Here is a 12,594-nt window from a genome sequence, read left to right on the forward strand (position 1 = left end):
GCTTTCTACCGCAGAAGGTACTGCATAGTGGTGAGCCACCATCACTGGTGTTACTAGTGAACAAGAAAAGCTTTGTAGAGAGTATCCATATTGAGTGACAGGCTGAACCAAAACAACCTTCCCTGTGGGTGTGTGCCAGGGCACAGAGGTGGCCATGACTGAGTCACAGGGGTGCCAAGGTGCTCTCGGACTTTGGGTTATCTTTGGTGCTAGGGCTATAGCAGCTCTCAGGCTCATTTCTTTTCTTATGTGAGGAGCCTCATTCGTTTCCAGAGAGTGACATGTAAATATTACCCTGTCCTCTCTGTGCCATGTGGCAAAAGAATTTGAGAAGCATTTAACTAATACCCTTTTTGTCCTTGCCAATTCTGAATCCTGTGTTTCTGTAGCCTTTTATAAGTCTGACCATTTTGAGTTAATTTTTCCGTATGGTGTAAGATAATGGTTTGCTTTCATTCTTTCGCATGTGGCTGTTCAGTTTTCCCAACACCATTTATTGAAGAGACTTTCCTTTTTCCATTGTATGTTCTTGGCTGCCTTCTTGAAAATTAGCCGTCTTTGGATGCGTGGGTTTATTTCTGGGCTCCCAGTTCTGTTCCATTGATCTGTGTGTGTTTTTGTGCTAGTACCATGCTGTTTTGATTACTATAGCTTTATAGTATATTTTGGAATCAGGGAGGGTGATACCTCCAGCTTTCTTCTTTTTTCTCAGGATTCCTTTGGCTGGTTGGGGTCTTTTGTTGCTCCATATACATCTTTGTTCTATTTCTGTGAAAAAGTCATTAGAACCTTGGTAGGGGTTGCAATGAGGAGTAAAGACTTGAATGTAAGTCCTGAAACCATAAAACTGCTAGAAGAAAACATAGTCAGTACGCTCTTTGACATCAGTTTTAGTAGCATTTTTTTGAATACCATGTCTCACCAGGCAGGGGAAACAAAAGAAAAAAATAAACAAATAGGACTACATTAAACTAAAAAGCTTCTGCACAGCAAAGGAAACCATCACCAAAATGAAAAGACAACCAAACAATTCAGAGAAGCTATTAGCAAACTATATATCTGATAAGAGGTTAATATCCAAAATATATAAAGAACACATACATCTCAATAACAAAGAAACAAACAACCCAAGTGAAAAGACGGGCAAAAGATCTGAACATTTTTCTGACGTTGATAAACAGATGGCCAATAGGCACATGAAAAGATGTTCAGTGTCAGTAATTATTAGGGAAATGCAAATCAAAACTACAATGGGATATAAACTCATGCCCATTCCAGAATGGCTATAATAAACAAGACGAGAAGTAACAAGTGTTGGAGAGGATGTGGAGAAAGGGAACTCGCATACACTGCTGGTGGGAATATAAACTGGTGCAACCAGTACAGAAAACAGTATGGGGATTCCTCAAAAAATGAAGACTAGAACTACCATGGTCTCCAGCCATTCCACTTCTGAGTATTTATTCAAAGAACATGAAAACATGAATGTGTAAAGATATGTGCACCCCTGTGTTCATAGCATTATTCACAATAGCTGAGGCTTGGAAACAACCTAAGTGCCCATCAGTGGATGAATGGATAAAGAAGATGTGGTATGTATACACAATGGAATACTATTCAGCCTTAAAAACAGATGAAAACTTGCCAAATGCGACAACATGGATGGACGTTGAGGATATTATGCTAAGTGAAACAAGTCAGATGGAGAAAGTCAAATATTGTATGATCTCACTCATAAGTAGAAGATAAAAACAACAGCAACAATAAGCAATCTCATACGTACAAAGACTAGATTGGTGGTTAGCAGAGGGGAAGGGAGGAGGGAGGAGGGAGAATGGGGTGACAGGCCATATGTGTATACTGATGGATGGTAATTAGTCTTTGGGTGATGAACATGATTTAGTCTACACAGAAATCAAAATATAATGATGTACACCTGAAATTTATATAAAGTTATAAACCAGTGTTACCTCAATAACAAAAAATGTCTTGAAAAAAAGATCTGACTAATGAGCCTTCCAAATTTATCACTTGGAAGGCATCATTCTGTCTTCCTACAGAAGAAATTTAATTCTAAATAGTGAATCTGTATTAGAAGTTGAATACAAATTCAGATAGTTGTTTCCTTCCTGGAGCTTTGATACCAAATACTAATACTACATAATAGATTGAACAGATTGCATTTACTTTTTTAATGTTGACTCTTAGTCATGTGGCATGTTTTCTGGGCTACTTCTTGCTAACTCTATTAAATTCATCTGAATTTCCTCACAGAGAGGGGAAAAACCTAGCGAAGTGGATGACCTATATATAACCATTGATTTTAAAAATGTTTAGAGACTAGGTTTAGAAGTCAATTTACTCTATTTTTTTAAAAAAAATTTACAAGCAGAATTCAGTGGACTAATTTTTAGATAAACTTTTTCTTTGCTTTAATTGCACAACTAATATTTGAATATATTTGAATTAAATTCCAACAGTAAAATCAAGAGATCCCCTTGGCTTCCTCATTCCCCACTCATACTACCACACAGGTCTCTCAAGCTTTGGAGTTTGTTTTATTTCCCTAACTGGATTTTTAAAAGTGCATTTTAAGTGCAACATTTTTGAATTGGTAACAAATTTATATTGGGAAAAAATATATATAAAGAGAGAGATACTGAGAAGTCTGATTCCTTCCCCTGTCCACTCAGTTCTTTCCTCCTCTTCTTCTTATCCCTTATGCTTAACCACTTTCGTTTATTTTGTGTCCAAATGCAATGTGAATTTGTTTTTCTTATTTTCTCATTCACGTATTCTAATATGAATATGTATTTTCTCATTTCTCCCTTTACACATAAATAGCATATTATGTACGTTTTTCTGCTCTTTGACTTTTTCACTTACCAGTATATCCCCAATATTTAATATGCAGACTAAATCACCTCCTGCCTGGCTTTCCATTGCACAAATACGCCACAGTCTGCTATCCATTTTACTTTTAGCAATGTCTGCGTTATTTCTCTTTTTCCTGTCATGAATAGTGTGGCCATGACTATCCCTTTGCATGCTCACTGGTGAATCCGTGTATGTGTCTCCATTGGGTACCTGTGCTGGAATGGAAGAACTGGCTCCCAGAGCTTGTGCTTGTCCAGACCCAGTAGATACCACCAAGCAATTTTCCAAAATTGGTTGTACCAATTTACATTCCTACTAGCATTGTTCGAGAGGTCCAGTTGTCACGTAAGCTTTTTTTTATTTTAAGATTTGGCCCTGAGCTAACATCTGTTGCCAATCTTCCTCGTTTTTTTTCTTCTCCCCAAAGCTCCCCAGTACCTAGTTGTATATTGTAGTTGTAGGTCCTTCTAGTTCTGCTATGTGGAATGCTGCCTCAGCATGGCTTGATGAGCAGTGCTGGGTCCGCACCCAGGACCCGAACTGGTGAAACTCTGGGCCGCCGAAGTGGAGTGCGCGAACTTAACCACTGGGCCACCGGGCCAGCCCCCATGTAGCTTTTAAAAAATTTTTTGTTAGGTTTATTGTCGTATAATTTAGATAGAGTAAAATTCACTCACGTTACGTATGCAGTTCTCTGAGTTTGAGAAGCACATGCAGTTGTGCAGCCACCACCACTTTCAAGATGAATAGTATTTCCTCACTCCAAAATGTTCCCCCATGTCCCTTTGAATGTTAGCTTATAAAAATTATGTTTGCCTGGAGAATGATACGACCAGACTAATTTTATATTTAATTTTTAAAATGTATTTTTTAAGAGTTAATACATAACACATTACAAATTGCAGTATTTGCAAGAGTATACAGAGAAAAGCATATTTTCACCCAATGAGATAGCCACTTGTACCAGTTTGTGTGTATTATTTTTCACATTGACGGTAGTATGCTGTCTGTACCATTCTGCACTTCTTTTTAAAAAATATATATAACAGTTTCATTGATATATAATTCACACATCATCTGTACTTCTTTTTAACAGATACATAGGTACTGCATTTTATGAATATTCTATATTTATTTAACAAGTCCCCTTTTGGTGAAGATTTATGTTTTTCTTATCTTTTGGTATTATGAAACAAAGCCACAATTGATGACGTAGGTCATTCATTGCATGTGTGAATATATATGTGTGTAGGATAAATAATGAGAAATGGAATTGCTTTATCAAAGGGTACGTCAACAGCCATTCCTAAACTTGTCTGTGCGTTAGTATTATCTGGGGATCTTTTAAAACGTCTAAAGCCCAGGCCAATTAAATCAGTCTCTTGGGCTGCACACCAGCATCAGTAATTGTTGAAGCTCCCCAGGTGATTACAGAGTGCGAGCAGTGTTGGGAAGCACTGGTGTAAGCGTGTGTCATTTTGAAAGGTGCTGCCCAGCTGCCCCCAAGCTAGATTGTGCCAGTTCTCTCTCCACCAGCAGTGCGTGAGAGTGCCTATTTGTGCCAAACCTTTATCAAATTAGTGTATGTAAGTGTTTCATCTTTGCCCATTCTGATAGGTGAATATTGTCCTTTTGTTTTATTAATTTCTAGTTTTATTGCATTGTGATCAGATCATATTTTTGTTCTGTTTCTCAATTTTCATTCTTTGATTTTACTTGTGATCTAATAGGTGGTCAGTTTTTGTGAATGTTCTATGTTTAATTGCTTATTGTAACCAAAACAAAGTTAAGCCTAACCCTGAGAAGAGTGTCATCCACCTCTAATTTTGGCAAGTGCCTCAGTGGTAACTCATTAACCTATGAGATCTTCCCCAGTGATGTGGTAGCAGTGGTTTTTGGGCAAAATGCTTGATTGTAAGTGTGTATTAAGAGGAGAATGCCTTAATTTTTATGTGCAGATAGATTTCTAGTTATATAAAAATAACCATGAACCATTTGTTATAAATTTAACTTATTTTTTGGATCTTTTAGTGTCATGTTCTTTGAAGGATGGTCATCTTAATTTAGCTTTTACATATTAAGAGTTTGGAGTACCCATAGCTATTGGAATATTAAACCAGCTTATATCAACTGCAACATTTATTATCTTATTGTGTTTATTCTTATTTTATAGAATTCTTAGTGGATAAAGAAGTCTCCAAAAGCTTAATCATAGTACAATTGAGAATTTATTGTTCCCCTTCAGATAAGGGACAAGAGCATGATCAGATCTGCATTGTACCTGGGAGGGATTTTTTTAAAACAAAACTGCCCTGGTAATTCTAGTTTATTATTACCTTTATAGCATAAAGGTAAATTGTTTGCCACGTTGGTCCAATTTTACTCTCAGGAGGAATATGTTAACTCCCCTGAGCTCTGCCCTTTTCTCTCTCTTTAATTTTACAGTAGGTGCACCAAACCATTGCTCTCAGAAAGAGCAATACTTCAGTAGCTTGTTTCCATTAAGAGCTAATTAGCTTTCAGCAAATCTTCCTTAGCAAACAAATTAAATTTTAACTTCTTGAGTTCCTTTGGAGCAAATTTAGCTCTTTTCCTGAATTGCAAAAAAATTGTTTATGCTCTGTATCTAAGAATTATCATTTTAATTTGCTCAAAAATTGTTAGAGCTATTTGTTTTATGGCAAGATTCACAAAAAGGCCTTTTAGAAGAATGAAATTTTAGTTATCTCTTAAGCGAGGTTCATGGTGGATCCATGGTGTAGCCTTCAGTGAAAAATACCCTGCCCTTACAGTCACTAGTCTTCAGCTGACTTTCCTCACTGGCTTTTGGTTCATTTGTTCACTTATTCATTCATTTATGTATCAAAGATTTAATTAGCAGCTACTGAGTGATGCAAGGATAAGTGATAATTAAGATTAAGTTCTCACCCTGAAGGTGCTTAGAATTTAGTGGAAGAAACAGATTTATCAATAGGCTTTTATAAAACAGTGTAATGATTTAAAAGATACAGTCACGTCCAGGGGTCATGGGAACACCTAAAGGAATTTAGCCCAACTGGCTCTATGATCTTGGCCTTGTTTCTTAACCTGTTTGTACCTGAGTTCCCTCATCTGGAAGATGGGGTAATATTAGCATCTGGTCCACAGAAAATGCTGTGTGAATGTTCCCCCTTTCCCCCCTCTCCCCTTTCTTCTTTTCTCTTTTCCTTCTCCTCCTCCTTTTTATGATGATTAGGTGAAGGAAGTATTCCTAGAAGAGGTAACCTCTTGACCGTAGAAAGACATGTCTGGTGATACTGATTGGAACCAGAGCTCTAACACCCTGCAAAGAATTGAAAAAAAAGTAAAGTTTTTCAATAGCAGAAAGAAACTGCATGGGACCGTCTCATTGGTTTGACTTTGGATAACAAAACCGTGGAGGCCATAGAGAACACCCCAGGCACAAGATGGCTTCCATCTGCCTTTGCCTCTCAATTTCTACATCTTAATAAGTTAGGTTTTGCCATATTCTGATATATTTTAATTTCAGTTTTGTAGTCTGGTAAAACTAAAAGCCCAAATCATTATAGATGTCAGAGATGTTTGAAATGTTCCCCTCTTGTTAAAATAAGCCACGTAGGTGTTTTTTTTTTCCCTCAGCTGAATTTACCAACTAAATATTTCCTCTGATGAAATCTCAGTAAGTGAAATCACTATGTAATAAAGTAAAACTTTACTGTTAAAATTAGAATGAATTGATTTCTTCAGAAATAATTTACTGCTTCTCAGGGTGCTTATGGATATCCAAAAAGCCTCCTAATGAAAAACAAGTCTGAGTCTCTACCCCATTTCCATTCTAGGGTCACTGTTATGTGGTTTTCCCATTTATTCTTCCATAGCACTTGCAGAACAAGATGCAAAGTGTCTCCCACAGGCACTGAGCCTTTGACATTCCTTGTTACCTTGTTCCTTCCTCTTCTGTATACAGAGCCCATGCTGCAGTGTTCTCAGCCACTTGTTTAAATTGGGTACATGTCTACACTTCTTACTGAAGTAGAGTAATTTCAGGGGATAAAGCATGAGTAAAAGATTCAAAATACTGAGCAAATCTTGTTTCCTCCTTTCGTCGGTTCCTGGAGTCAAAACTTTCTTTGTTTTATTTTGGTTTTTTGTTTTCTCCTCTCTCTTCCTTGATTTAGGATTGTAGTGCTTGTTCAACATGTATTACTGGTGCTTAAATATTACTTAAGAAGAATAATTTAGAAATTAAATGAAAATTATCTAAATTGTCAACTTTGCGTGAGGTATTTTGTGTACTTCCACTGAGATCCTTTTAACAGTTATGAGCATAAGATTTTATTTTACTCTTGGAAAGTTTAGCATTTTATTTTTTCTGAGAAAGTTCTTTTTCTTGGTTCAACTGCTAGCGGTAGTTAACCATCTTTGAAAACTGTTAATACAATAGCACTTTCCATTCTAAAGGAAGAGTTTATAGTTGGATGTGTTTATTTTAATTGTTTTGTCTGCTTCTAGTGAAATTCAGAATCTATAAAGGTATTAGAATAGCCGTTTGCTTTCTTGTAAAGGACTTTTTGACTTATGACCCTGTTGAGTTTGTGTCTGCTAGACTCTAGACAGGATGGTGATCTTTTCTCATTGTTTTCTTTTAACACAGATGTGAGTTTATGGTCACATGAATACGTAGCAGCTATTTCTGGGTCCAAAAGTGAATGGTTTCAGATTCCTTTTTTGGTGTAACATTTACAGGGAAACTACTTAGAGTTTATTGTACACCTTTACAAATAGTGGTTCCCCAGTTGTATATTGTAGAGCGGTGTTAAATCTGAGTAGGGATTCAGTCAAGCTTTTGATGTTTCTCAAGGCATCCTTTGGTCTGTAGACTTTCTCTTGTTGTCTAAAGCAGAGATGGGGAAACTATGGCCCATAGGGCCAGATAGCTTGCAGCCTGTTTTTGTGTGTCCTGTGAGGTAAGAGAGGTGTTTAGGTTTCTGAAGAGTCATAAAACTTTCAAACAAACAAACAGAGACTAATATGAGACAGAGACCTTGTGTCTGGCAAAGCCTAAAATATTTACTTTCTAACCCTTTTCAAAAAATGTTTCCTGACCCCTGATCTAAAGGAATAGAACATTTTTGTCTTTATTTGTGGGAATACAGAAATGTTAGAGTTTGAGAGCTATATGGGACTTTGGAGATGATCTGGGTGTTTTAAAATACAGGTTTTATTATTATTCAGGTATAGTGAGGTCAACAGATGGGGAGACAACTGGCCTTGAAAAGATCATTTGTTGTACTCACGGATCCCAAGAAAAGGGTGCACACCACACCACAGGGGCTGCATGGGAAAGCACCAGGGTCAGTCAGGAGGCAGAGGCAGTGAGAGGAAAACATGGGCAAGAGCTTTTATTGTAGTTTACAAGAGAAGGAATGGGTGAGGCAGGGTATGCAGGGTTACGATTGGCTAGTTTGCATAATTTCCCTGGGCTTTGGTGTGTAGGGGCTGTCCTTAACTGTCTAATACCTGGCCCTGGGGTGGTTAGGGCAGGGGGATGTGGCCTGGAGTTTAAGAGCTCCATAAAGGAGGTGGCTGGGGGTATGGGCTCTGGATTGGTTGGTTTACACAGGAAAGGCAAGCTCAAAGAAGCGTTGTTTGCCATCTCTAGGAATTAGCTGACCCTGTGAGGGTCGTTTTCTCCAGAGTTAGCAAGGCCTCAAAATGTGAAAGAATCAAAAATACAAAATAAAAAGACATGTTTAGTACACTGGCCCAAAGTCTTCATTTTACACATGAGGAAATTGAGGCCTTAGAGGGAATTTGTGTGTCCCAAACCCCATGGTCAATTTGAAGCAAGATCAGATTTTGGATCCAGACCTTCTGGTCCACTGTTCTTTGTCCTACTCAGCAGAGCCACTTTTTTTTTTTAAAGAAACCCAAGTGGACAATGGACTTTGAAGTTGAACCGTTTTAAGTTTCATTGTGTCATGTTTACTTATAAGAGTAGTCTGGTTCTTCAACATAGTCATCTTCAGTGTCATGTGGATCTGATAATAGCGAAAGGATGATTCTTCTTTGTTTTCCTCTGCCATCATCATTAGGTTCTTGCTCCCATTCCTCTTTGATTATCATCACTGTGGCAGCTCCTGGTACAGTTCTGGTTAGTAATGTGAACCTGGTTCCTGGTTCGGTTCAACTTCTTCCTTCTCTCATCCTCCCAGGTTTTGAACTCTCTTCGGCTCATGACTTAAACCACACTGACAGGGTTGAAACCCCTCCTCATTATGTTCATCATGATAAAACACATCTCCTAATGTAGGAGCTACTGTAAGCCTTTAGACATAAGCACTCATAGAGTAAGTGTTAATTCGCTCCATCTACCCTAGCATTCTGTTTCTGATAGAATTATGGAAGGATACCAATCTAAAACCTTAGGAGTTTGACCTAAGGCATTCTATTTTCCTTAATGATTTGTGAGGAAAATCAACAGTAATTGACCTAAATCTGTTTTGATGTTATTTATGTTTTCAGAAATAAAAAACTCTTATGTGAGTTTTGCCTGCTACAGGTGGTAGTAAATACTTGTGCTATTTTCTTCCTTTATCTTGTTTACTATTACAGAGATTTCCCCTAAGTTCGTGGTGAGTTGGTAAACATTTCATTGCCTGTCCTTGTTGGGTCCATTGAGACTGTTCATCTTGGCTGTCAAAAACAATGTAATCTTTTGAATCCGTAATCTCATAGCAGCCCCATATACTGCAGGGTGGGTCATTTCTATTTTCCTTCTCTGACTTGTGTGGGTTCAGTGACAGCTTTCCTTATGGAGTACCAACTAGGGCCTGGCAGAGAGCCCTACGTGCTGATGTCTCTTTGGTCACATGGTACCCACGTTTGAGCCAGTCACTACATGTTGCATCAGAAGCCAGCATTTGGTTGAAGTCTTTGGTCAGAGTGGCCCTGGTATTTTGGGGGCTATAATCAACAATACTTTATACTTCCTTCCTTCTGTATTTAAATAGAAGTTCAGAGATCATCATCTTTAATAGAATGCTACCTAACGTTTTCCCCTTAAGTATTTCCTTATTTGCCTGCAAGAAAATTCATTTGCTGCTTTTTTCTTCTTCACAGAGTCTCTTGAAGCCTTGCAGTTTATTTCCACCGTAGGATCATTGAACTTCAGAGCAGAATCTGCTTTGATATTTTTCTACCTGCAAGAAAGTTAATATTATTCATTCATTCATTCATTGAGTCACTCCACAAATAGTTGTATTCACCCAGGTGGACAAAACAGGCACAGTCCTAGTTGTCATGGATTTTATGATTACATGGGGGTAATAGACAATAAACAAAGAAATCAATTAAAAAACCATTATTTCAGCTAGTGGTAAGTGATATAAAGAACAATAAAGCTGGCTTAGAGAATGGAGAATGATGGGCTGGGGTAAGCTGTTTTGGAGAGGGGGGTCAGAGCTTCTTTGGGAAGGTGACATATAAGATAGAGGTGAGGGAGTTGACTAGCTGTGTTAATGCTAGCCATGTTATTAAAGAAGCAAGCCTCTGATTTTCAGGGACTTTCAGAGGATGGGAATAATATTAGTGTCAAACGTTGGTGAGAGTGTCAGTAAGATGAGGATGAAGAATTAGCCATTGTAGTTGGCAACAGGAATAACTTCTTTAGGGGTTATTTTCAGTCGCACGTGAGCGCAAAACCTGGTAGAGTTCATTGAGGAGGGAATGATGAGATGGAGACAGGGAACCTCAATAACTCTAAAGAGAATTTTGCTGTAAAGGATAGCTGAAAAATGGGGAGCTGGAGGGAGATATGCAGTCAAAGAATTTTTTTTTTTTAAGATAAGCAGTATTGTAGTGATGTTTCTATGTTGATGAGAATGATCTAGTACAGAGGTTGGTCAGCTACAGCTTACAGGCCACATCCAGCCCACCTGCTTTTGTAAATAAGATATTGTCAGAACACAGCCACACCTATTCATTTTATTTATTGCCTGAGGCTGCTTTTGTATTACAAGGACAGAGCTGGGTAGTTTTGAAAGAGTCCATATGGCCTGCAAAGCCAAAAGTATTTACTTCTGTCCTTTTACTAAAACAGATTCCTGACGCTTGATCTCATAGGAACTGATGAAGCAGGAGGTTGAGTAGAGGCTTGCTAGACTGATATCCTTGCCATCTTGGGGATATGCCCTACAATATTCCTTAAGAGAGAAGTGTTAGAATCCAGCGTGTGTGGAGGGGGAATTGAGCTGGGAAGTTAGGAAGTAGTGTTCTCCCTTTGGAATGCCTGGAAGTAAGGCTTTTGAAGTGGTACAATCAGTGGTCAATAAAACTGTGTAGAAACTGGGTGCCTGAGGCTGGGATAAGAAAAGAGTTTACAAAGTGATGAGGTCAATGAGTTGAGAGGTCAAGGTATGGAATTTTTATTTGGATAATTGGAAACTATGTTATATATTCCTATTTTTAGAATATTTATAAAAACAATACTAACACTGTACTAAAGCCTCGTTGTTGTTTATGTATTTCTGTTTCAAGTTGTTGTCATTTGTTACTATCTTTTGTTTCCTACTTAAGATGAGTACATAGTAAACATGGTAAGTATTTCTGTGGTTGTTATTTTTATGAGTTCCTCCTTTTACACTTGGCTTTTAAAAAATTAAGACAATTATTTTTCCTCTGGAAAACTATGTTAAATCTTTCTTGATAAACTATTTAAGCATGTTCAGAGTTACTGTTTATTTTTAGCTCTTTCAGATAGGCCAGAGGGACTTAGCTGTTTGGGTCTCTCAGTTCTGTCTGGAACACTTTCTAGAGATAGACTTTAGCCTGGGTCTTCCAGGCTTCAGGGGCAGTGGTTTTTAGGAGTTAAGTTTTGTATATATTATTGGAGCATTCCTACCTTTCCTCCTTGAACTCCTGCTCAAAGTGGGTGTCATCCAGTTTCCTTGCTATGTATATGTCTAGAACGGTGGTCAGATCTCAAGTGTACTATGGCCTTGGCCATATTTTATCACCTGCTCATTATTTGCTCAGACTTATGCATCTTGAGCCACACTTTGGGGCTGTGATTCTCCATGTCTTTCCTCATGAAGCTTGAGTGAGCCATGCGTGCAGCCCGTAGGTCTCTGATCGTCTCCTCCTCAGCTCTTCTGTCGAGAGCCTTAGGCTTCCTGGGCCACTAGTCAGAGCCAGAGACTATTCTACAAACTCTGTGGCCCTTGTGGAGATGAAATGAAAGCATTGTGAAAACAGTAGTGCTCAAATCCCATAGATATTTTAGTGTAGGAGGTCTAGCCTGGGCTATCAGAATGTGATGTGAATTCTAGGGCTAGATTCCAAGCCTGCTGAGCAGTTAAGCATTGGGCTTAGTTCAGTGATAGGGTCCTCAATTCGCTGGTCATTATTAAGAAATGACTCAGTTGCATGGAGCAACCTTTCTATGGGATTTGTGCAGACGTTTTGTATGAGTGAGTACACAGTGAGCTTTTCCAGCCAGTTCAGTGGGGAGCTCAAAGCTATAAATGGCCTGTGTGCCAGTGGAAATAAGACCTTCCTTTTGGACAATGCTAGGGTGAGAGTGTCAGTACCTATGACTCAATGGCAGTCATGATGACACTGGTACAGCCCAACCCTTCACAAGCGTTCATAGGCTATTGCCATCCAAACATTGATATCCTTCAGTGGAACGCTTGCTTTCTCATCTACATATAGGGT

The 12,594-nt window shown here is 38.3% G+C and overlaps 1 protein-coding gene across 4 annotated transcripts in view; it reads left to right on the plus strand.

Moving 5' to 3' along the window:
• ULK4 (unc-51 like kinase 4) overlaps positions 1-12,594 on the plus strand; it is a 513,120-nt gene that overhangs the window by 205,289 nt on the left and 295,237 nt on the right. The gene's annotated exons all lie outside the window — the stretch shown is intronic.

This window comes from Equus caballus, chromosome 16 (genome assembly GCF_041296265.1).
Source record: "Equus caballus isolate H_3958 breed thoroughbred chromosome 16, TB-T2T, whole genome shotgun sequence".
Classification (NCBI taxonomy): domain Eukaryota; kingdom Metazoa; phylum Chordata; class Mammalia; order Perissodactyla; family Equidae; genus Equus; species Equus caballus.